Raw genomic sequence first — 26,421 nt, 5'->3', positions numbered from 1 at the left:
TCTTGGACAAATCAATTCACCTTAGTTTCCCCCATCTCTTAAATGGGGGCAATACTATCTTAGACGGATGTTGGATAGTTGAAAAACGAATTAGCTTACTATTTAAACTTTTTTAAAGTGCTAAGTATTATCATATTGCAAGACAAGCAAGCCAGCCACCTTAATATAGTATCATTGCTTCATTAGCTATTGCAGTCAAATAGAACAATAGTAAACTATGTATTTTCTATTAATACAAACGCTATTCCCTCAACATCAGATTAGCACAAGTTTTTCTTTGCATTCTGAGTGACAATTTATTGATCAAAGGAAACACTTCCAAAAATCATGTGGTAGTCTTTATAATTTTAGATTTCTAAATGTCAGAAGTGCACTAACGCAATTATGACAGCTTTACTTTGATTTTTTTTCTCTGTTATTTCATGTACTTAAGGAAAAAGATTTTATTGATTCTCCTCCACAGATCTGAAAGAAGGTAAGTTGCATTATCCTCATTTTAGCAATGGGGAGTCCGCACCACAGACAGGTGAAGTGACTGGCCCAAGGTTACCCAGCAGGCCACTGGCAGTGTGCAGGAATAGCATCCAGGCCTCGTAGGTCCCAGTGACCTATTTGCTGGACTACACTTACAAGGTCCAATCCCTCCAAATAAAGGAAGATGATAAAGCTACCACTATGCATGAATCTAGATTTACAGATTATCTATGACATTTTAAAAAACATATTTTCTCATATACTTTACAATTATCATCAGCAAGAAGTGAATTCTTTGCATTTTCAGAAGAGTAGAGCTGAAAGAAGGGAAATTTTTAAACTCTAAACTGAACAGATTAATACTAGTTTAATTCCTAATTCATGGAATCTAATGATATTAATAATCCAAGCACAGAGTCTGGCAGATTTTGTACGCACAATTTCTGGGCTGAACTCTGGGTCACTAAAATAATCTTTTTTATAGTCTTGTCAGTGACTTCACGGGTGTGTTCTTATAAAATTTTATAAGATTTTGGAGGAAATCATCTATCTAGAAAACAAAGAGAAAAAACTCTGAAAACATATTAATCATGTAGTACAGGAAGCTTTTAGCACCTGTCACAAAGCAGTCACAAAACAGCCCAGTATATCTGGGTCAGTTTGCAACTGTATTTTCTCATTTGCAGCCAATACCTAGATGGGTCTGGGGATAGGGTCATATTCACAGTTCAGCTATGAGAGCTAAGCAACCAGATACAAATTACCAACACTTAAATAACTACACAAGGGCACTTAGTGGAAACCCTATTTCACACACCTCCAGCTATATCCACATACTAGAGACTGATGTCAAACAGCTTGAATCTACTTCTATTAATCATTTTGAATGTTAACTTAGATAAAGATTTCTTACTTGTAGAAGCCTGTTCTTCAGTGCTTTATTTGTGCCATGGCTTGCCAGAGCTGAGCCCTGGCACCTCTAGGTTTGGCAGTTCATAGACCTGACACCTCTGGGCTTGCTTCGTCAGTTATGAAAATGAAAAAATTGCTTGAGCCTCAGCCCCTCTCATTACAAATAAAGCACTGCTGTTCTTCTTCATTCTCAACGTTCTTTTTACTCAGGTTAATTGTGACATGAATATCCAGGTCTACGGCAAACAAACTTCCTCTTCCTTTTCCATGTTATCAAACAGATCTAGCATAATCCACAAACATTGTACATGGCAAATTTATCTTGAGACATCAAACTAGTGAGAAACAACAAAGAAATTAATAAAGAGAAAATAAAAACAAAAATCCCACAGAGAGCCAAACTAATTTTTGTATGTTTTCCAGGCTTTGTATTTTTGCATGTTTATGGGAAAAATCATTATGAAAAAAATTAAAATACAAAACCTCTCTCTGAAATTAATGGGAGTTTAAATGAGTATGGCTGGCAACACATGGTCCATAGTGCCTAGTCCTGCTGTCACTCCGCATGACGAATTCCCATTGAAGTCAATGGGAGGTTAGTGTTCAGGAGGACTGTAGGATAGCGTTTTCCCATGGCTCCTATTACTATCTGCAGATGGGTAGTGCTGCTTTTTAAAACTCACATTACTAAGTATCTTGGGTATTAGACGTGACCTTTTTGTGCAGGCCTGTTCTTTGATCTCAACAAGTCTTTTGGGTAATCTAGCAATTTGCTAACAACAGCCTCAAAGAAAAATAACACAAAGCTTTCATTCTACATGCAAGCTATGCAAATACAGTCTCTCAATAATGCGTTTCATAATCACAGTTTTAAATGTCTGTGATCATAAAGGTATTCTAGCTGTTCCAGAATACAGGAATATATTTCATCTTTATAGAAAATCATTATTTAATCTGGGCAATGACTGATTCACTAACGTGAACCCTACTTCAAACTTTAAATAATTTATTTTCCTTTTATTCACTGATGTTTGTTATTGTTTTATAATGAATAAGTAAGAAACCAAGGTAACTAAATATTTAAAGTTCATTACTCTGCAAAAATGTAATTTATAAATGCTTAATCTAAATGACCTAATGGTCAATCATTAACTGAATTTTATTTAACAATATGACTAAGTTTATTCTCCCAGTTGATAAATGACTTTGTAGCAAAACAAACTGGATCTTCCTAGTAGTAAGATGAATAACCAAAGTGGGAGAGCTGGACGCACAAAGATTAATAATGAACAATTCTGGCTAGACTTAAACTCTGAATATACAGTAGACTAATGGTATGGTAGTCTTATTTAGGGCTTTACCCTGCATGGGGCTGAATGCCCTCCAGTCCCACTGAGAACTTTGTGCAGGATTGGACTCTGAGACATGCTTCAGAAAGAAAAACCTATTCAGCAGCTGTTGAGGGATGGTTATAAGAGATGCACCTGAGAAGTCCACATATAGTCAGGGCTTTCAGCAATTTTATGACTAAATGGTTAGACAAATAGGCTAATAATTTTACCTTTTCATTCCAGCACAGTGTAGCTTTGTCTAACTACCAGCCATTTTCTCTTAGTTCCTTTGTATTGGAGGATTTTGGTAATAGTTTGGGGGACATGGAGGGTGACATCAAGGAGGCTGATACCTGAGCTGGAGCTGTCCCACACCCAAATTTCAGAAGACTCAGACCTAATGTGCTCCAGTGTCAACAGTGGTCTAAGAGACTTTAGCTTTTGAGATGAATAAAAACAAACAGCAAAATTCTGCTCTGCAGGGTGTGAAACTTCCCAATGTAACATTCTTCATCTCAAAAGTACTGAACAATTTTTTTCACAATTGCTTAGTAGTTTAGAAGTCCATAAAATTAATCCAAGCCAAGTCTGATATTTTTACTTTCTAACTACCCACAACATTTCTGATTACAGCACAAAGGAAAGAGTATTTTCTCTCTCACAGGGGTGCATATATCCCTATTGCCAAAACAACTGAACTGATTTTGCTCAGACTCTTCAGAAACATTCACCTTTTGATCAAGTATGGAAAATTTCAGCTTCACAGAATTAGTATGAAAGAGGTATGGCACAATTGGAAAATAAGGTACAGAATAGAAGTTGGCACACACAATCTTTATGCACTATGCCAGTCTGCGACACGGGACTATCACAACATCCTTCATAATCACACCTTTTTCATCCATTCATAGGCATCCACTGCGTCATCTAGCCCTGCTCTCAGCCAACATTAAAGCTTAACTCATTGGTAGGAATGGAGCTGCCACACGGTTTATGAAAATTCAATATGAAATTTCCTAGTATCCAAAAGGTGTTGCCCTTTTACCTATACACCTTTGTGCCTCCCATAAGAGCTTTCAGAAATGTTTGTCCCATACTTTTTATGAGCGTAAGGTGCAAACAAAATTATTTCTCTAACATATATAAAACTTAGTACACATATTTTAAAAATATGATCATCAATGAAAAATCTCTCTTCCTCCCAAAGTTCTGTAAACAAAGCTTCACTGGGACAACTTCTATACAAATAGGTGTTTCTAACAAGCAGTTTTAAAGAATTTGAGCCTTTCCCTACAGCCTCTATTTAATCAAAACTCCTGCAGATTGACTAAGAATTGGGCCCATAAGCAGTAGTCAGTCCATCCATACTGTCCCATGAGACAAGACATCCACTTTAGTGCTGTGCTGGTGCCTGGCTGGGCCATAAAGCTTTAGGATGCAATGCTGAGACCAAGCCTTTGAGGCTTGACACTACTAACTATACGAAATTCATCGTTTCCTTTATTCAATATCTATGGCTGCCTTTCTCATACAGTATGAAATTAATTCTTCACCAGCAGCAACTGTTTTGCACTCACTGTATCTGATTTCACTAGACTCGCAGACACATTGACAGGATGTGTGACAGTGGAAGCTGGAGAGGCAATCTGGCATAAAGGAAATGAGACATGGTGAATGGGCATACCACAAGCTGCCCTCAACCTCCTGTTTTCGGGGTGTCACCAAAATGATGAGAACTTATACTTCCTAATCCCAAACAGAGTGAGGGAGGGTTATTTTCCTCCTGACACATGTGCATTACTTATGGAATTACAGGCATCCAAATCAAGTTGAAAACATAGAGCACAATGTTGGGTTGATAATCCCAGCACCTCCCCTTCTGGCTTTATTTGTTGACAGTATTTAACAGCAAGCAAGGTTAAAATATTCTAAAGTTACAAGGGTGCAGACGCCAGAACTAGTCCAGTCTGAACTAGTCTGAAAATGACAGCCTTAGTTAGAGCTGTCACAGCACTACATTAAAAGTACACATTAGACTGAATTTTTTTTAGGTACTTCTGGAGAATGAAGACTTTTCTACGGCACTTATCACTGTAGAATCTGGACTTGCAATTTACATCTTGGAGTCTAAGTTTACTAAATACTGTACTGACATTTAACAAGTATATTCTTGGGAAACCTTCAAATATGTCCTATCATTTTTAAGAAATAAAATAGTAAAGGTGTCTGTAATTATGCCTGAATTCATTAGACGAACACCTGCCTTTTCTGTGATCTTTGCCATTTGCTGCAAATATCACTAGTAAGCCAGCACCCAGCAATAAAGACTTATTTTCTTGGATCGCTCCAATACATAATACTTCTGAAACGTTCTAACACAACACCTTCTGTTACCTTATGCATGTACACCTTTGCACTCTTCCAGCTATGATCCTTTGGAATTTTGCCACTGGGAGACCAAAGAACCAGAACAGCAAAAGTTCTCAGCTCAGTCAAATTTAACTAAAACAACACATGAAGGTTACAAATATTAATTGTATCAATGACACCTCCAGAACTACGAAGCAATTGAAAAGATTTTATTCACTCCTGTTTAGAGGCACAAAGCAGAATGATTATCCTGTTTAGAGCACGTAAGGCAACATTTGCTGCAGTAAAAGCAGTGTAGGCTTTAGCAAGGTCATCTTCAGAACCTTGCTGCTGTTTTGTCACTTCTGCTTGAATTGCAGCAATCTGGAAAACATCGCACAGCCATTTCCACACCACACCTTGATGTTGCTACAGGGTAAACAATGACTGGAAACAGACATATTTATGGCCAGTTTTAGCCCATGAAATCCATGACTTGGTGTACACAGGTGCAAATGAGGGCAGAATTTATCCCTTAATTTCAATGTCTAGGTTTTATCAATTAACTAAGTTGATTATATTTGGCATGTTTATCTCTCCACTGTCTAAAGGATACCATGAAAGATACAAGCTGTACGAATGATCTGCTTAATTAAAAAACAGCATCATGCTGGCATCTGAAAATTTTCCAGGACAGCATGTAAGCAAGAGATGGGGTGCATAAGGCATGCCAGAAGCAAATATGATGAATCATATGCAAATATGAGGTCAGATTAGATTAACATGATGGCCTTAAAGTCTATGAGTGAGTCTATGAATCTGTATTGCAAACAAACAGCTTTTAGATAACGGAACAAGGCAGGTATATGAAATATGTAAAATACTGAATTCCCTAATATTTCACATCTTTCATTTCCATCAACACCCTGCAGATACATCATATGAAAAGATAGCTAAGGGCTGTGATGATGGCTGTCGCCAGCATCAACAATCCCAACAAGTGTCTGGCATAGCAATTGAATGGAAGACAAATAGCTTGATAGCATTAATCAGAACTGGTCCCCCACCAGACGCCATGCCAAGTCACTTGAATTTATGCCCAGTGCCAATTGTCCAATTGCTGGAAGTTTGAATGTGCATGCTTCTTTGTGGATAGTCATACAAAAGACGCTGAATTAAATCCATGCAAAGTTGCTTTCACTTGGATGTAAAGACAATCACAAATGAGTTAAAGTTCAAAGAATAGAAGTAGAACAAATAATACTTGTTCCTAAACATTTGCTGCCACACGCAGATGGCATGGGAATGATGTCAATCCTGACCTGAAGCAATGATCTTCATGTTCCTGGAAACCACATCAGTGAGGGAACATGAGAAGGAGACAATATGCTTCTCAGAGTCCCCATCTGCTCTGGGCAAGACAGGACAACAAGGAGGAAAGGCTCAACCCCTTAGGACTAGGGAATCAATCCTGCTTCATCGTTTAACTGTTGCTATAAAGACAGAGCTGTAGGGGCAAAAGGTCTTGCTAGAATCTTTCTGATGGACATATAAAACTCCAGTCTGGGTTTACCTGTGACTGTTACAGGTAAAAGCTTTAGGTAAGGAATTAACCCTAGTGAAATAACAAGGTAAAAGTGTTTTGCCATTCTCAGACTAGTTTAGAATTTGTTAGCAGGGACTTTTCACTTGAGGGACACTCAAGTTAAAAACAAGTCAGTGAGATTGATTCCTCCTCTCCCCCTATAAAAAGGTGGGTTGTAATTGCACCCACAAGCATCAGATGGGCAGCAACAGCCCAGGATGATTCACCATTGAGAGAGGCGGCAGACATTGTCCTTGGGGAAGGCAGCTTTAAAACATGGCCAGTGCTCTGTAGGAATCCCACCAACAGGGGTTCTGCAAGAAACGCACTGAGTCAGCATGTCCTTTCAGTGCCCTAACTATGGCATATCCTGGTTAGCGCTACCCACTTTTGGAGCTGCACTGGCTAGTTTTTAGCTTCTTGGCAGCACAGGCTTTGAAAGTACCTTGAGCCGCTGGGATCCCCAGCTCACCCTCAATTTGGACGTTCCCCAACTGGGACCCACAGTCTGGATTTTGCTAGCTGGAGTTAATCAGGCTCTGTATATGTATTTGCACGGATATTTTACATGTGATTATCTGAGAGATCAGCTGAGTCTTGTTTTTATTAGGTGTATTTATACCCTCTACTCCTCATCATCCAGGGTGGCTTTTTCCTCACTATTTCTGTCTGTTGTCCTATTTTGACAATGGCGCCTCAGTGTCATCATTTCTCAGACAAAGTTCTATCACTTGAACAGCAAGTTTAGACATCAGATCTTCCACCTAAATTATTACAAGAGAGAGAACTGGTAATTAAGTTTTAACAAGATTTAAATTATATTAAAAACAGACTGCTAAAAGGAGAGACTGCTTTGGGCTTTGTTGTAAATTTGTATAATTATTTTTAGTTCTCTAGAGGATGCATAATTATGTTTCTGTATTTATAAAAAAAACTGCCCTGGAGGTACCAAAATGAATTTTACAGTCTGTTGATTTGCATATTAATGTTACTCTTGTAGTGTCAACTATTTTCCTAAAATGAAATGTTCACAACAGTTTTCAAAATGTCTAAAGAACTTTACAATATTGCTGCTCTGGTTTTGAAAAAACTGCTATCTAATGAAAAAAGGAAGAAGAACAAGATACCATGGTGATAGGCATGGCATAAAACCCCACAAAATAGATAGGTTGTGGAAGGGATGAAGAAACAAAATTATACAGAACACACAAGTGCCAAGTTTAATTCTATCTCATGATTTAATTGTTTTGTCTCAATTTACTTTTGTGTGTGTGTAGCTAAGTATTTAGGCCCAGATCCACAAAGGTACTCAGGCGCCTAAACCCTAGACTCGGGTACCTCAGGCCCATTTTTAGACTCCATTGACATCCACTTGACTGCCATATAACCTATAAGCGTCTAAATTTTTGCTCTAAAAGTTTCCTAGGTGCCTAAGTTTCTGCCTCTGGGCATGCGCACTGCATGCCTCATCTAGGCATCCAGGCACCTATCTCCCACTGAAGCCCCAGAGCGATCTATGAACCAGGGGAAGATGGGCAGAGGAGCACCTATCTCACCCATAGGACCTGACCTGGTAGCCGTGCTCAGAGGCATTCAGAATCTGGCTGGTGGTGCTGGCGGTGCCCAACTTTTATCCCAGTGATTAGAGCACCTTCCTGAGATGTGGGAGAACCCTGTTCGAATCCTTTCTCCCCTTCAGGGAGAGGGGGAAAATTGACCCTAGTGTCCCACAGCCCAGGTGCATGCTCTAACCACTGGGATATGGGATGTTCTGATGTGGGGCTCCCTCAGCCTCCCCTGTTTAAGCTGTTCCACTGTGGATAAAGACTTAAAGACTCACTGGGCAATCTCGAGAGAATGATTCTATAGCCTGGTAGTTGGGCACCGAGGTAGGAGACCCCAGGTCCAGTTCCCCTGCTCCAATGACTCTAATTATTTACCCACAATGGAACAGCTTCAAAAGGAGAGACTCAAGGATACTGACCTCAGAATATCCCACAACTCAGAGGTTGGAGCACTTGCCTGAGAGGTAGGAGACTCCTGTTCAAATCTTATCTCCCCTACCATGGATGCCTTTCAGAGAATAGAAATTAAGGGGGACACAGATTTTACTTGTTGCTGCCCCAAAATCATCTTTAAAAGCTAGGGTTGCAATGGTTAAGGAGGGAGCTCTGAACCACTGCACTGTTTGCACCACCAGAGGCAGAGAAACTGATGCAATGGCAGAAGGGGTGTGGACCAAGCTCTGGAGCCATGTGGATCAATCTGAACAGCTTTTGTTACTACAGGACGAGATTGCAGCCCAAATATCTGCAATTGAGGGAAAGGTCAGGGTACAAAATGCTCCACTTTGGGAGTCTCTTCTTTAAAATTTTAAAAGGAACTCACCATTTGCCTTCCCTCCCTGATTATTTTTGCCTGTTGCTTTATAAAATATTCATTTTTATGTCCATAAGAGATTTTCAACAGCACAAACTCTAACTACCATTGAAAGTTAGTCAGTTGGGTGCTTATCTGCACTTTGTGCTCCTGAAATCTCTTACTTAAAATACATATTTTTAAACAAACAGCAATAGCAGCAGCAGCCTACAAATATAGGATCCAATCCTGTGGTCCATATGTAGGCAAAACTCTCATTAACATTCAGTTAGTACATTAAAATCAATGTCAGAGTTTCCTGTGTATGGACTGCAGAATTAGACCCCTATTTAATGGTAATCTAGTTTTCTTATGACAATAAACTGCTTTATATGGAACTAATTTATTATCTACTGAAATAATGTAATATCACTATCATTGCTTAAGAAATAATCTTTAACAGTTATTTGTATTTTAATCTTATATATAGCTTGTCATCCAACTTCATAGAGATCTAGGTAGGCGTTTTTTGATTCGCACACACAGTAGAGCTGAGATGTACTTTGTGTGCCAAAATTAAATGAAAAGTGACAAAGTGCAGTGTCTAATATTAGCAGATAAGGTGAATTTTATGCAAAATGCTGAGTGTCAATCAACTGCTGGCATAGGGCAACACTTGTTAGTCCATAAATGATCTGATTGCATGTTCACAACTACCATTTCCATGAAGCCTCATTCAAGGAGATATTAATGACCATTATTGAGCTGTGACACAAAGGTATCACAGAGGGAATGTACAAATGACACTCTTCAGCTGTTCCTTGTAAGCATAACTCCTGAAATGCGATCTTTTGACCTATATTCTCTTATCAGAATGTTGAAATGAACAGTAAAAAGGTTAAAAAAAAGAAAAGACTGCGCTAAGTGTTTCAGTTAAATTAAACTGGCAATCATATAATGGGAGAAAAATTAGGTTGCCTATAAAACAAAGCACTGGAAATTCTCAGGATTTTATAATGGGCAAATGTTTGTGAAAGTTTGCAACTGTACTTTTGCATCCACAACCAACCTCAGGCACAAAACTGCGGATGCAATTCCAAAGGACTCATCCTTATGAAGTGCCAAGGGTCTCCTGCAATATGAAAGCGGGACTTGAAGATGCTCAGTATCTTGGAGGCACAAATCCCAGCATTTAGATGTCTAACTACTCAGTTGCCTGAGCTTCTAAATGCATGCACATCTAAATGCTATCATGAATTTATCATTCATACATTAAGATACTGTTGCTTATTAGTTTTAGAATAAAGTGCAGAAATGCACAGTATGTTCGTTGCTGTTTAAAATGTTCAGGTTTTGTTTCCAATACTACTCCTCTGTGGGTAGACTCAAGGTTTTCAGGGCAAGGACCTATTTGCTCACTGCTGCTGTTTGCTCACCAACTGTATAATGCCATTTTTTCATACAGAGCTTTATTATTATATATAACAAATAAGGCAAATATCTGAAAGAACTACTACCTGTGAAGCTGTTGTCTGCAGTTTCTGTAAACCATTTTCCAGTCTTTCCATTTTTTGAACCAACTCTTTTCTCTTCTTCCCAAGTAGATTCTGGTAGAGTTTGATTAGTTCCAGAAAGTTCTTAGGAGCTACATAGTTATAATGTTTTTCATTCTTCTCATACGTGACACTTACTTCATTAACACTTGTATGTGCAAACTCAACAATGTGGCTGAGAAGCAAAATACACAGAAAAGACTACTTTGTAATAATACAAAAAAATCCCCTATTTTAGGCTCTAATCAAGGTGATGTTTTGCAAGCAATGTTTAGCATCACTAATTGATTTAATCTCTCTCTTTCAAGATGATGCTAAAAATTAAGAGCCAGTCTGTGGTTGGCTTTTGTGTGTGTTTGCATATGCAGGGGGGGTGAGATGATATAAGCATCCTTCCTCCCCACCTGTGCAGCCTGCATAAGGGTCAGTCACAACTTTAGTGCTTTTCTGGAGTAGCACAGGAACTGCACCCATTCTGAGACTTCAGGAGCACAATCCACCCCAAATGGACAGGGGAGAGAGGTGTGGCCACAACTGCAGAAAAGGCCCAATGCACCAAAGGAGGCATGTTACACGCAGTGAAGGGATGTAACAATAGGTCAAGATGGGGAGCAATCTGCCTCCTGGAATTACCTAGCTGCAGTGTAGCTCTGCACCACCTCTTACACTGGACTGTTTGCATTTTGCACAGTTTACCCTTAATGAAAGAGAAAATAAAAGTGCTTTTAAGGGATGTCTTTGATTTTGCAGAGATGTAGCAACACAAAAAACAGACATTCAAAATCAGAATGCTAATAACAGTACGGCTATGCATACCTTCTTAGTAAAAATGCTAATGCAATACCATGTGAACCTGATTTATTACTAGCACTTTGTGCCAGGAGTTTACAGTCCTGTAAAGTACTTGGCTGCCTCATTATATAAAACCTGCACCTTAGACCCTTTCTTTTCTGGCTGGTGTCACTCTGGAGTAATACATCATTGGTTACCACACTCTGGTGATGCATTACGAATACATCAGAAAATCAGCTGGCTCAGTCTCTCAATCCTTGGGGTCCAGCAACAGCTGACTGTGGTGATGTATTACATGAACACCTCAGTCTATCATTGTAATACATCAGAGCAAGGCACTAGTCTGAAGGTGTATTACTCAAAAGATAGTGCTGCTGAGAGAACCTGTCCAGGAGAAAGAATCTAGTTTAATTATGGAACAGAAGATACTAAGATACACTGTTAAAAGAAGCTTCCAATTTTTGGTGCATTACTAAAACACAATTTGCATTCACACAGATTGTATTACAAGAGACGGTCACGTTGTAACTGTAATTACTCAGTCAGAGACAACCACCACAGCTGGGTCAAGATGCTGCCATCTGTGTTGCATATCAGAATAAGGAATAGATTCAGCTCACAAAAAGTCTTCATGGGCCTTGTTCTGTCCTGGTGCACAGGGATTTTGCATTGACTGGGAACACTGCTCATGCATCTGTGGGTAGCATTTGGCCCTGAGTTTCAAGGGAGCCATCTTGTGATTGAGACCGCTCACCATGAAAAGGGTGTGGTTGTGTCCAGTGCCGAGTGAGGAATGCACATGACTCTCATTCAGACGGAGATGGACTGGCAATGGACATGAAGCAGGATTCTGCTGAGGACTGTTTTCAGCACTGGCTCCCTCAAGCATATTAAAACAGAGGATGAGGACAAAGTTATCAAATATCACTTCTCCAAATGCAATTCCTCTCAGTCCAGGTTGCTTTCAGAGCCCTTCACTGTCATCTAAATCAGGGCTGTCACATCCGTTCTCCAGGCTCACTCCCCATTCTGATAGCCCAGGTGACTCCTTACGCAGATGTGTTGTAGATAGTGAAGCAAGTGTGTTGTGTCCCACCCTACTGCAGGGAGGACGGTGCATTGGCTCCTCCTAATTCCACATTCATTTGACCCACTTATTCAGTGCGTCCCATTGTGCCCAGCAGATGGGAAATACGTTCTCGGAATTCAGGCATATGGAATGGGCAGAACACTGATCAGCGTGTTTCACCTGAAAACCTAGTGGTGAGAGATGCTTTCCCACTACCAGACAGGGCAGAATATGGACACCTACAGTTCTTGTTCGTCCTGCAGATACTGACCACTGGTTAGAACTACGGTAGCAGTTGGTGCTCTTCACCTCCTAGTGCTGAAACTATTCAAATTTTTTATTAAAGATAATGTTTAAAAAAATGATCAGGGACAGAGTTTAAACAAAAGAGTTCCTGGACATCCAGGCATAATGTACAGACTATCAGCGGGTACAGAGTTTGGTTGGAAGTCGGGGAGTACAATGAAAGCATAATCTGTGGTATCCCAGATGGAGGGTAATGGTTTGATGGTTTAAAATACAAGCAGTCGGGTAAGAGGGTCCGTTGTTCATACAAAAAGTTACGTTTAAGCACGGTTTGTAGGAAGTAGATACGTACTACTAGACATTGTTTCCCTATCAAGAGTTTGCACCTTTGAATCCCTCCAGTGCCTCCTCACTGCCCTGCACATCCAGTTCAAACTACTTCCCCAGCACACACCTTTGACTTCATTTCCTACTGCATGGCTCTTCCCTCCTTCACTGATGACACCCTTGATGACCTTTCCTTCTTGTCTCTCTCACTCCTCTCTGCATGTCTTTTGCAACACTGCTCTGAGGCTGGGAACACCTTCCTATCTCAGAGTTCATCAAACCACTTACCTCAGTCCCTTAATTTATTTCTGCTGTATTATCCATAAGAAATACAACTAAAAACTTAATGGTTTGCTACAGAACCTCAGTATATGCATATGCCAAAACTGGGTCAATGCATGATATTATTGTAACCTGTCTCTTACCTTTCCCCACTACTCTTTGTCACCCCTTCTAAAATTGGATAGCTAATTCCTTGAAGCAGGCATTTTCTACATGTGATTCTGTAAAACCCCTAAGCATATTCCGAAGCAATGTTAAAACAACAAATATCTCAGTATATGCCCAATTCTAATCTTTAACACATTTTCAGGGAAAGCCTCCTGCTACAGTGGCATCTGAAACAGGCAAAACAATGAAACTGCATCAATGTAACAGATGATGGATATAGGAATGGCACCTGGGAAGAGAGACTTCACGGCCATATCAAAAAGATATTCTGAGTGACAAGGGGAACAGAAACAAGAAAACTTGAAGTAAAAGGAACAATGAAGTCCAACATTGCTATGGGGGTGTCTACACTGTAATTAGACACCCGCAGCTGGCCCATGCCAGCTGACTCAGGCTCACAGAGCTCGGGCTGCAGGGCTGTTTTATTGCATTGTAGACATTCAGGCTTAGGCTGGAGCCTGAACTCTAGGTCCCCCCCCCCCCCTTCAATTTTAATCAAAAGAATTTAAAGCTGTTTAATAAAATCCAAATGAAATATTTCACTTTGGGTGGAACAAAATGCTCAATTCATCTGAAACAATTTTTTGTCAACTTCCCAATTTGCTGAAAATTAAAAAAAATAATAATAATAATTTTTAGGTTGACCCAAAAAGATTTATTTTTCTGGGTTTTTTTAAATTGCCAGTGAACCAAAAAAAACCCAGTTCCCTCCCTCTCTCCAACTCTAGCTGGGACACTAGTCAACACCGTTATTCCGCGTAAATATGATGAATAGCATTTGTAAATACTATGACTCAAATACATGAATGGGGGCGGCCATTTCAGGAACATGTCATATATTTGCTTGAGACAGTTTTAGGATTTGCTTTGTTGTTTAAGAGAAGATATAACTAGTCTTAAGTTTATGAAAGATATTACTCACACTGATATGCACGACAAGTAGCCCCATGGAAAACATGCAGCAAGACTAGACAATTAGGACTCAATGATTAATAGTTAATAAGAACTGATTCACCCAAGACCCTTAGACTCTCCTTCATAAGATGAGCAACAGGGTTCATAAGAAGTGATTCAAATTTAGACATGAATGTAGATGTTGTGTTCTTCACTCCAATACCGCATTGTTATATTGCTGGGGTCTGGAGCAGTTCACAAGGGTTAAGGATGATGGAGCCATGGCATGAGTCACATCGCAAGGTAAAGCCTAGAAGGGAGGCTGGGATTGAACTTGAGCTAATAACTCGAGTTAAAAACAGAGTTGCTGTGTCTTCACTATTTTAACCCGTGTTAAGAACACACCTTTTTTTGTAGTGTAAACATATCAGAAGACTGCAAGCTCTTCAGAGCAGGGACTTTATTTTCTTCCTTCTCTGTAAGTACCATGCACAGCAACAAAGCTACATAAACAACAAAATATGGGGCATAGTTTAGTGTGTACACATGTAATAAGAAACATGTTCTAATGGAATTAATGGCTCAATCCCACCTACTATCTGACATGCTTCTTTGCTGGTGAATTGTATCATTTCCAAGAGAGGTGCTGAGGCACTCCGAATAATAGAAGGTAGAGTCAAACCAAACACATGTGTAAGTATTTCATATCTATTAGCCATATTCTGCACTGATTTACAGTACTGCGTCACTCCAAAGGGACTGTTTTGGGCACGAATCAGGGCCACTTTACCTTCAATTTCTTCCTTTTTTAAGTGCACAACTCCCTGTAAGAAACACTAAGGGAAAGTTCATTATTTTTCAAACTCTAATTTAGGCATCTACTTGAAGTTACTGCAGCACTTGAATCTGACACTCTATGTGATATCAGTGCTCCATTGTTACTTAGTATTTGGACAGCTGAGTTACAATTCTGGAGCACTATATTGTTCTGTTTTCTATGAAAATCACTTCTTGTGTTGACTACGCTTATTCTTTTCCACTTGGTTTCTATATTATAAATCAACTTAAGATCATCATGGATATTATTAGTAACTTATTGTTACCTTTTTCAATGCACTTTTGAATACCAGCATTCCTCAGTCACAAGTGTCAGCATATTAAGTGCTGTTCAGACATCTGAACATAATACGCCCCGTTTCTAAGGCTTCCATTGCATTAGTAGTATGTTAATTATTACAGCAAATGATAAAACACTGCAAAATTGTTTTCTCCCCCACCCTAATAACATAAATAAAAGGAGCAATTAATTTCCTACAATAAAAACAGGCAATACAATAACGTACAAATGTAGAGTTTCTTCATTATTGCATCAAATTGCAAAACGGAAACATATAATTTCAAAAGGCTCAAAAGTAAAAATGGAAACACAGCTGATGTTGCGTCAGCATGTAGGCTACAAAAAATGTGAGGCTTGCACAGCTTTCAGCCAGCCTCCTTGGATAAGCCAGTTCAGTTAAAATTTCTAAACAAAAAACTCAAAGGTCTAAGCCATTGCTTGATACAAAAATACATACTCCTTCTTTCATTAGGCTTTACTTTTGGTATTTTAGATAATCAATTTTCTAAGCCCTTATTGCTAGTTATCTGTATAACTATATAAACTCATGGTATAGCAACTGATCTTAAAACTTCAATATCATGAGTATGTAGAGATATAGTATATATCTTGTGACAAATAATAATAGTTTTTCAAATGGCATTTGCATACACTCAAACAATATATATCACACTTCACCTGACATAGTAGCCAGCAGTACTTTGAAATCCTCCAGTTCCTCACTGATATTCTGGTCGATTGGTTGGTTTGTTTTTAGTTGCTGAAAAAGGTAACACATTTTCTTTGACATTTTGTGCCATTTTACAAGAATTCAGGGGACATTCCCTGCTTTGCATGGAAAATGTATTTGCACAGTTGTCAGAATGATGGACAGGGGGAGAATGATAGGAAGGAGCACTGATCTTTGCTTGTTATTACATACAATAGCCCAGTAGGAATCATGATGTGTTGGTGAGACAAACTGTGTCCCATCCTGGAACATATTAAGTTTGTCTCCAGGACACACATGACTTCACTAGGGTGTCTAACCTCATTCATAATAGATGCTAATCTTTTCAGGGCTGACTGATGACAGCACTTCCTGCCCTTCACGGAATTAGAGCTGGGTTTTATCAAAGGACTCAAACTGCCTGCTAATTAGACTAATTCCCTTCATCATGAATTATTTATTTCCATTGGTAACCGATCACTGTGACATTAATGGGTTCTGCTCAACTTAGTTTCATACTAATATACACTATAAGTTAAATGTTTAAAAACTCCTGATACTTTACTCCAGGTCAAGTGTATTGTAGTCTAACTCTTGACAGTTTCAGTGAAGTTTTGATTGGTAAGTTCAAATAACAATAAAAAAATTGAAAACAAAAATCCAGAATGATTTTAAATTCTGCAAACATATTTGTTTTTTCCTGGTTATCAGATGTCTGAGTCAAAATGAACACCTGCTTAGGGCTCAATGCTGCAAAATACTGACCCACAGCTTCCAATGGCTTTGACAAGAGTTCATGGTGATATTCTGCAGTGCTTGCACATCCAAAACTCAAATTCTGTGCAAGAAGTTTTGGGTTGTAAGTATCAAGGCAAAGTGAAGGCAAATTATATGTCGTCAAGTTAATAGGGACATACATTGAATTAACCCTATTTCCAAGGAGGGCTAAATCATAATAGTCACAAAATGATTTACTCTAATCAGAAATAAATTAAATCTCAGTTACTATTTTATAAATCCCCTTTATAAAATATTTTGCTATATCTTACTATTTAAAGACTAAACTCTAATTTTGCTGAAAAGATATAGTTTATTTTTAAACTGCTTCATTAGTTCTCAACTTTTGTGTACACACACACTCTCTCTCTCTCATATATATATATTAGTACTTGATATAATGTTTCAATTTCCTCAAGGAAATGGATGATGTTTTATCCTGCCATCATTACCACTGAATTTACACCACACCTTTGACATGTGAAGTTGCAGTGGATCATGCTTATGTATAGTATAGTTAATACGAGGTCATCATTTTCTTCTGGCCTTCACTGGTTAGGGCCCAGTCCTGCAAAGGTGCTATGTGCCTTCTGGGAGGTAATGGGCACTGTTAACTCTCATCGACTTCAGCAGGTATTGAGCTTACTCTGTACCTCCAATGGGGCACTCAGCAGGTTGCAGGGCTGGGCCCATAATTTGACGTTGAATATATTCCATGTACATCTGCACTTAAACGCTGTTATTCTCTCTCCAATCCTGTCAGTCAGTTAGAGAATAGGTTTTATTCCTGTTTAATCATCCTGTCTATAAAATGTTGTAAAACAAAATGCCTACAAAACCTAGAAGGATCAACAGCCACTTTTTGTTGTATTAATGAGTATAGAAGAATAACTACAATGAGATATCTGGACAGGATAGTCTACATCTCCTGGCCTAATAAAGAATTTGTTCAGTATATCCGACAGACATTCTTGCATAGTAGAATCTAAAGAAGAATGTGTGTGATTTTAATACAAAGTGGTATCTCACAGGTTTGGTTAAAATAGACAGAGATATTATATTCAGGAAGTATGTACATTTTGGTCACAGTGGGGGTGATTTTCGCTGTGAAAAGAAAGCCGTTATTGTTCTACTATTGAAATAATACAGAATCAATGAGAGACCACTGTGAACTTCAGTGGCAGCAAGGGGTTTCTCTTGACATCATAACCACAAGAGCAGAGCTCAAATGGATTGAGATGTCACCAGAAGCCCCAAGATGGCATCATAGCCTTGTATTTCTAAGTTGCTTTTTCCCCATAAACACATGAATCCAACTTTTATTTTAACTAGAAAAAATAAACCTCTCTCATTCCCTTCCCATCCTCCTCCTAATTCCTGTCTCTTCTTTCAGGTTCGCCTCCCCTCCCTCCTCCTCCTACCTTTCTCTCCTTTCCTACTCACTATTTCCCTCTCCTCATGCCTCTTTCACACCCTAAATCAATCTGCTGTTCCAATGGGCAAGTTTTGAGATTTTGCTGGGCATGATAGCAATGATTTCTAATGTAATTTCAATAGTATAAATAACTAACTATTTCGATAATACAGCTAGACTATCCTATTAGGCAAGAGACGCACCAGTCAAGTACTCCTGGCCAACACAAATTCCTGGCCAGTAGTATAAGATTTCAAAGAGCTGGGGATGTCGCTAAGCAACTACTGATGTAGCTACATAAAATATCTTCCAGTTCAGAGTTAATACTATTATTACTACTAATAATAATCTTGACACTTCTATGGTGCTTTCCAGCTAATGATCTCAAATCATTTTACAGACACTAATGAATTAAGTCTCAAGAGCCCTTAGAGGTATATATTATCCCCATTTCACAGATGGGGAAAACTAAGGAACAGAGAGGTATACATTACTTGCACAAATTCACACGTCTTGATCCCACTGCATTCAAAGGGATTTTTGCCATTGACTTCAACGGGCACAGGATCAGGCCAACACTGAGTAAACAACAGAGTCGGTAATGGAACTTGGCTCTCCCGATTCTGTTCTTTAGCCACTAGACAGTGCTTCTCCTGGTATAAATTAGAGGATATCTTCCCCACTTGCTGCTGTACAAACACTATATAAAATATTTTAATTCACATTTCTAATTTACAGTTCACCTGGGAAGGGAAGACTTTGCCCCCTGGTTACTCTTCTGTCATGAACAGACCCATCCAACTCACTTTTGAGCTGTTTAAAAAAAAAAAAAAAAAAAGGTGTTCTGGAACAGTATCCTGTTGTATAAACAACACTGAAACCTTAAATCTAGCTTTTATTATAATGAAAGCCACCATGCAGTACAAGGAAACAGAAAGGGAACACTGTATAAACACACACAAAAAATTTCCAATGTAATGGTAACCACAATTTGCTTCTAATGTCATTAGAACTATGAGATATGTGCAGTCTTATTCAGTGTGTTACTGAGCTGTGCTTAATAGATTTGACTGATATCACAAGATTTTGACAAAAAGAAGTCATTCATATCATATATGAAGTGTTCTGCTTTATATTTATTTTTGGAAAGTTCTGTTTTCTGAGAAATATGATAAATAAACCCCAGAAAAACAGGAGCAAATGTGTTTAGGGTATTTTAGTTTCACAACTGCAATTTAACCCCCCCCAGAAATGAACAGTTATTTGATGATTTAGTTGCAGGGAGAAGTACAGAGACCAAGAAGTGCAGTAGGGAAGGTCACAGGAGCTCTAAAAGCAATACTGTTATAAAAGGCAAAGAAGCAGAGTAACAGGAGATGTCATCACAGGCAAAATTTATAAAACTAACAACTTGAATGTACAAAATCAATGTAAAGCAGGATTAAAGATCAGGAATTCTAAGTACTGAGGGGCTGGGAAAGGGAGAAAACTGAACTTTGCTACAATAGAAAACCTTTCTGATTAAAACTAGTTTTGTACAAAAGAGGAAATTCTTGTAGTATTTCAAATGATAGCACTGAATTGTGACAGTAAGCACAGCAGGCAGCCATATCCTGCATGGATTTTAAACTATTTTTGTTTTTAAAGTCCTGGTCACTGAAGTGCTGATGAAGCATAAGATGATAAGTTGGCATAGAGGGGAGATGGGTGCATGAACTATAGAGGTGATCATGGGAATACTATGGCTGGGTGAATAATTGTGTGGGATGCTAGAGCAGTGGCGCAGAACCAGAGAGACAAGTTATTCTGAGAAACAAAGGCGGCACTGGAGAGTTAACATGATGCGTCTGGGATTTCAAATCTGAGGGACAGAAAGGGGACAAGAAAGCACTAAAAAAATAATCTGATAGGTTTAGCAGCAGCTGATCCTGAAGTTCTGGTGGGGAGCTGGAAAGGTAGGGAGAGAAGAGTACCTATCGAGTGAAAATAAAGAAACCTGTGCTGGTTTGGGCACTTCTGGCAGCTAAAGAATGTTGTGTTATTATGCAAGCACTACCTACAACTGCCTCTCATAGAGAGAGAGTCATTCTTCCCTGCTAGTGGCTGAGACCATAACAGCACTGCTGACTGAATCACTCACATTATGACACTGCCCACCAATTTGTGTGGATAAACATCGTGTTTGAAACTCAGCTAAACAGCACTCCTTTCAGGTACATAGGGTCCCACTCAGATCTATGTAATAAAGTGGTCAAAACGTAATGGGGTTCCCTCTAGCACAACCCCCCCAACCAGCCCCTCCCAGATAACCACATCCAATCCAAATATTTTCCCTCATGCAAATCAGGGAAACGACATGGCCCAAATCACGGCGTTTGTGGTGTTCTTCCTCTCCACAAAGGTGGAGTGATATTTCCAGTTGCCAAACCAGCTGTAAGCAAACTGCAGCCCAGAGCAGGGACTATTTCTCATTTCCAGATTGAATGAATAAGTGGGTTGCCATCTCTTCCCATTGTATTTGTCTCTTTCCTCTGACCCACAATTTCTCCTTCCTGCTTTCCAAGGTTCCCCACTTATTTGCTACTCAATCACTTTAAAGCAGGGAATTTAACCTCTAACTTCTCCTGCAACCTGTGATTTACAGCTGCATTCCTGGAACGTGGGGCTCTTCGTGCAGTGGAGTTTTCCCACCCTCTGCAGTCATGGCACTCTAAGCTCCCACATATCCAGGGGATGCCTCAAAAGCAACTCTTGTCCAATACCCCACCACTGTGAAATATTGCCTGGGGACAAACATAATAAAGGTCTCATTCTAAGAAGCACACACGCATACAGTATATTACTATTATTCTTCGAGAACCCAACTTTAAAAGTTTAGTTAAAAAAAAAATAAATGAAAACATTTTTATGGACTTGAAATGTCTTTTCCTGCATACACAATGTGTGCCTTTGAACAGTATGACTACTTCCCAGGTCAATACCTCCAGTCTTATTCTTCATATGGCAGATGTAAATGTAAAGTAACAACTATCATTTTACATTCAGATGGTTAAGCCAGACAATTGCATCTGGAGTAGCAGAGCGTATTGCTGTGATGTCTTCTTTCTATTTGTGAATTGGGCATTGAGTTGTTATAGGTTCCATGGTCTGTTTGGGGTGACCACAGTCGCACACTGGAGAGTCTTTAATTTTCCATTTGTGCAGCAGGTAACTGCGTCTATCATGGTTTGTGTGGATGTGGTTTAGGGTTGTTCATGAGCGTTGTGGGAGATCGAAGTGGGGATCTTCTGTGTCAGGTCTTTTACAAGGGTGGAAGACAGCAGCCTTCACGAGGCCCACTCTGTTAAATGAGAAATCATGACTAACACCATCAACCCGGTGACCGAACATTGATCAATGACCTCCTGGTGTTCAGAGCAACAACTCAATACCTCCAGTTTTGCCATGCAAGTCTGGCAGCCACCCTGTCCACCCCCACAAAACAATTGCCATCTTTTTCTCCATGGCTGTCAAGCAGGGGATTACTGACACCTGTACAATTGCAAAGTTCAGCTCCAGTTTTTGAAATCCAAGGCACAGTTCTGTGATAAGTGACAAGTCAACTGTAAGCATGTAAGTCAGCCTCACAAATTCTGTCTGACAGCTCATTTGCAAAAATCTTTATTTTTGGAATCACACCCATACTAAAAAAAAGTGATTAGAGAGTCCCTTCAGGACAAGGGCTGTCTCTTTTCTATGTTTGTACAGCACCAAGCAAAATGGGGCCCCAGTTCCAACTGGGATCTTTGGACATTAACATAACAAATATTTTAATACCAGAGAGTCATCAATTTTAAATGTAGTTCATGCTTCACTGCGCACTGCCAACCAACACACATCACAAACATAATTTAAATGCAGTCAGGGGCTATCTAAGAAGTTTCTTGATTCTTCCTCAGTTTACCACAGCATTTTTTTTAAAATAATAGGAAAAACCCATCAAAGTAGTTTGACATTTGTTCAAACAAGGAACTAATCAGCTGCCTGAGAACTCAAGAGAGAGAACCTGTGGGTGATGCAGTGGCCATTTATTAGCATGGCATTTAACCACACTGAAGTCCATCCTCCATACCACTTAGTACTTTAGCCTGGTAATTTACAAGGGCTATAACTTTGGAAATATTAATCATTTGTTTTGTGACCAGAGACCTCTGCACAGCTTAATTTGAAGGTGAGGCACATGATGAGTACTTTGAACAAATGTCCATGGGTAAAGCAAGCAAAAAATAAATGGCAAGTTTTCTTTCAGTTCCTAGATTATCATCTTTTGGAGTGCCAAAAACAGGACAAACCTTCATCTTTCCATAAACAAGTCCCTATTCATATATGCCAATGTTTCTAAATGGGAGGTAGCCCAAGTAGGCTAATATATGAATATTAAAGCAGAAAAACAAAAAATAGATTATTAAACTTTCATATTTTTGCTTGGGAAACTTTTTGGTTGCTTGCTTTTTGTTTTTAAACCCCCTGTAAGCCATTTTAAAGACCAAATAACCTTTTTCGTTTTGTTTTGTTCTTTTCCCCACCCCTTCCTGGCATTTTGCATAGCTTGGCAAAAGTATTTTTCATTCCTGCAGAAACAATGCTACCTTGTGATCTCCTGAATCTGCACATCTTTGGAATGTACTGTAGTAGGTTAGAAATTTTCTGTCCTTTCTGTCAGACTGCCATTCACAGTAACAGAGTCATTTCACCTTGTGGAGTTTGTATAGTGTGTGCGTGTCACTCTGTTTTCAGTTACTAAACCATTCCAGTAGGGGCAGTGAAATGTAGCCACTAGTAGCACTATTCCATTAGTGGTACAAGTGGCAAGATGCTGATAGTGCTAATTAAGCAACACTTTTGGAGGCTAAATACTAAGAGCATGTGCCAGGCTGTCTCAGAAAGCAGGAAAAACACCACACATGAGCCTCAAAACTTTGTAGTTTCCCTGATCTATAATGGCTGAACCAGAAACACAGACCTCACCATTCTTGAACTTCTGTATGCTCAAAATCCAGATGCAAATTATGACTCAAATCTTTCTTTAACTATTTAAGATACTTACATAGTCCTATTATACACACACATCTAGGAATATTTATATATATTACATAAAAAACGCATTAAAGGATGTTAAGATTGCACAGGCAAATGCTCAAACAATAGGAAATGCTACACTTAAGGTTGCCCCTGCAACCTTAATTCAGCCTCCCTCCCCACCCCCTGTGCACGTGTATTATGAAACAGTCAAATTACATGATCACAGACTATTTTTTCCATAGGGCCCCTGCCTCAGTGCACGGTGTGAACAGTGCTCTCTGAATATTCAATATATCTTTTTATCCTCATTATGTGTGTGGCCTCATACACTTACGGAGGAAAAATCACACACACATTTACAAAATAGGGAATAACTGGCTACATGGTAGGACTGCTGAAAAAGATCTAAGGGGTTACAGTGGATCAGAAATGGAATATGAGCCAACAATATGTTGCAGTTGCAAAATAGGCTAATATCATTTGGAAGTTTATTAATAGTAGCATCGTATGTAAGACAAGGATCTAACTTTCCTGCTCTACTCAGCACTCGTGAGGCCTCAGCTAGTACTGGGTCCAATTTTGGGTGCTGCACTCTAGGAAAAATGTGGAGAAACTGGAGAGATGCCAGAGGAGAGCAACAAAAATGATCCAAGGTTTAGAAAACCCGACCTATGAGGAAAGGTTAAAAAAACTGGATATGCTTAGTCTTGAAGAAAAAAATACTGAGGGGGACCTGGTAACAGTCTTCAAATATATTAAGGGCTGTTATAAAGAGGACTGTGATCAATTATTCTCTATGTCCACTGAAGGCAGGAGAAGTAGTAATGGGCTTAATCTGCAGCAAGGCTAGATGTTAGAAAAAGCTATAAGGGTAGTTAAGCTCTGGAATAGGTTTCCAAGGGAGGTTGTGAAATCCCCATTATTGGAGGATATTGAAAACAGGTTGGACAAACACCTGTCAGGGTTGGTCTAGGTTGACTTAGTCCTGCCACAATTCAGGCAACTTAGCTTGACTTTGAGATCCCTTCCAGATCTACTTTTCTATTATTCTATGTTAATTTACTGCATAGCACCAAAACTCTACATTGAATACAGAAATATTAATTTCCTTATGGGCTTCTTTGTGGTGCTGTGATTTTAGTAACTTAGTTCTTTATAATTATTAATTAATTTATTTTCACAATATCCCTGTGAGGTGAGGGGGTATTATTCCCATTTAACACATGGCGAACTGAGGCACAGAGATTAAAGTTAAAACTGTGAAAAGAATCAACTAATTTTAAGTGTCCAATCTGAGAAGCCGACAGCCTGGTTTTTCTGAGTGCTCAGCATTTTATAGCACTTTGTGTATTCAGTGCACTGCTTCCACTGATGTCAGTTGCAGTTGTGAGTTCTCAGCACTTCTGCAAATCAGACCTCATAAGTCTCAAGAATGGTACCCAGAAAATGAGGAATACACAAGTAGGGCTGGTCAAAACTTTTCCATCTAACCTGCTTTTTCAATGGGAAATTGGGTTTTTGTCTAAACAAAAATTATTGCAAAACGTATCTGCTTCCCAGGGAAAATTTTTGTTTTTTCCATCTAAATATTTTTGCCAAAAAATCTTTTGGTTTTCAGCTACAAACTTGAAAATTTCCATTGGAATAAAAAATTGACACAGTGGCCACTTGTGAAAATTTTGCTTCATGTGACTTGCCCAGATTCACATCAGAACTCTGTGGCAGAGGCAGGGATAGAATCCAGTTCTCCAAGGTGGCATTCAACTGCCTGAACCACAGGAATCTCTTTTCTCTTTCTGAAATTCCCTGCCTCATTCAGTACACACCTTCTAACTTTTTGCAACGAATGAGGCGGTGGGGGGATGTCCTACACATAACAGCTCCCTTCACTAAACAACCCTGATTTATCTCAAAGCCCTGTCCATTCTGTGCACTGAATAAGGCAGGGATACTGCAGGAAACTTAATACGTGATCATGTAATTAAAGACTGTAGCATAATTCATATGCCCAAGAGGGCTGAATTAAGGTTGCACAGGCAATATTAATTGTGCAATTTCCTAACTTTCGAGTGCTTGGCTTTGCAACCTCAATAATGCTCTTTTAGCATAGGTTTGTATGTGTAAATTCCTAGGTTTTTTAAAAAGCAAACTGAAAAAAAATCCCAAAACCCAGAAATTTCAGCATCATGTGGCATCATATTAACTCTCACATGGTTCATCAACAGGATTGGAACCTTCAGACCCATGAAGAGAACTACGCCACATGAGCTAATTGAGTAACTGATAGCACTAGTAGGTTGTCATCTTCTATGTGGATCAGCACTAGAGGGGGATGAGAGACTTCACCAATGTGTTTCACAGGTATTCACTAGCAACGGAGGAATGGAGACACTCAGAAATCAGGGGCTTCATTCCAGGTTCCTGAGAGGAGTGTGCTCCAGTGGACAGACTCTTTTGCCCCTTCCCCTCCAAGCTCTCCTAGTGCTCTCTCCCCCGTCCTGGCCCCTTGTCACAGTCGCATTCTCCACTCTTCAGGCTTCCCATCACAGACCCAATCTCCTTGTCCAGCCAGTCCTAATCTTCTCCTCTGGAGTGCCTATCCTAGCCTCCCCATCCGCCCCCCCACGCTCAGTCCTAGTCTTCCCCTCTGCTCCCAGTTCAAAGTCCCCTTGGTTCCTCATCAGATCTGTCTCTCCCCCCCCCCCACCCCTCTGCTTCCTGTCACTCACACACCCATGTTCCCAATCCCCCCTGGCTCTCAGTTCCAGTATCCCTCCATGGCTTCTCTTCCAACCTCAGTCATCCCCCACTTTCTTGCCCCAGTCTCTTTGCCCAGCCAGTCCCAGTTCCCCCCCACATTGTGGTTCCTCATCAGATCTGTCTCCTCGTCTCTTCCTCCCCCCCCCTCCCCCAACCTTACTGGCTCCCAGTTTCTTTGCTCAGCCAGTCCCAGTCTCCCACCCTCATTTCCCTCCCTGGCTCCCAGTCCTTGTCTCCTTGCCC

At 39.6% G+C, this 26,421-nt stretch overlaps 1 pseudogene; it reads right to left on the bottom strand.

The window, feature by feature from the left end:
• Positions 1-26,421, bottom strand: part of LOC137152986 (dynein beta chain, ciliary-like) — a 201,167-nt pseudogene that overhangs the window by 45,406 nt on the left and 129,340 nt on the right.

Source organism: Emydura macquarii, unplaced genomic scaffold, assembly GCF_026122565.2.
Source record: "Emydura macquarii macquarii isolate MOO-44397 ecotype Brisbane River unplaced genomic scaffold, CSIRO-AGI_Emac_v2 contig_1253, whole genome shotgun sequence".
NCBI lineage: Eukaryota > Metazoa > Chordata > Testudines > Chelidae > Emydura > Emydura macquarii.
The sequence above is the reverse complement of the archived record's forward strand: the minus strand, read 5'-3'. Positions and strand labels throughout refer to the sequence as shown.